This window comes from Dipodomys merriami, unplaced genomic scaffold (genome assembly GCF_024711535.1).
Source record: "Dipodomys merriami isolate MVZ:Mamm:240054 unplaced genomic scaffold, mDipMer1.0.p SCAF_1826, whole genome shotgun sequence".
NCBI classification, from domain to species: Eukaryota; Metazoa; Chordata; class Mammalia; order Rodentia; family Heteromyidae; genus Dipodomys; species Dipodomys merriami.
In genome coordinates, this window is record NW_027203189.1 from 50984 (window position 1) to 51770 (window position 787).

Consider the following 787-nt stretch of genomic DNA (forward strand, 5'->3'; position numbering starts at 1 on the left):
CCCACCACACACAGAGGACTGGGATTACAGGTGCGTGCCAGGCACTAGGCCTGGGTGCTAAGTGTTGCTATTGTGCCTTTCATTATATGGTTGTTGTTGTTGATATTATTATCATTGTTTTTACTATTATTATTATTATTAGGATATCATTGTTGTAGTAGTAGTATTAGTATTTGCCAGTCCTGTGTGCTGTCCCTGAGCTGCTTTTTTTCTCAATGTTTGCAATACACTGCTTGAGCCACAGCATCCTGTGTTGTTTTTTAGGGCATTCATGGGATATGAGAGTCTCATGGCCTTTCTTTCACAGCCTGCTTTGAGCTACTATGCTTCAGATCTCAGCACTGACACACATGTGCACGTGTGCGTGCGCACACACACACACACACACACACACACACACACACATACAAACAAGCAATCAAATTCTTGCTCATACACTGGCCATCTTCTGTGCAATGTGACCTAATAGTCAGGGCCACTGCCGTATACTCCTAGGGTCCATGGATGCCTGGTTCTGGAAGGGTCTGACAACTCAGAGGACAGCCGGTAAGGCCTTCCTCCTCTTCCTCTTTGTCAGAGGCCCAAGCTCATCTACTGCCTGACCCCTTCTCCTTTCTCCTCCTGCAGAGTCAGAAACCAGTGCCCTTCATATTCATACACACAGCAAGATCCAGGAGAGAAACAGAGTCAGCTCCGACACCCCAACCCAGAGGGACAAGTGAGGGCTGTGAGCTAAGAAGCTTCCTCCACAGTGTACCGTTTTTACAACTCCTCTTTGCTTTCTTCC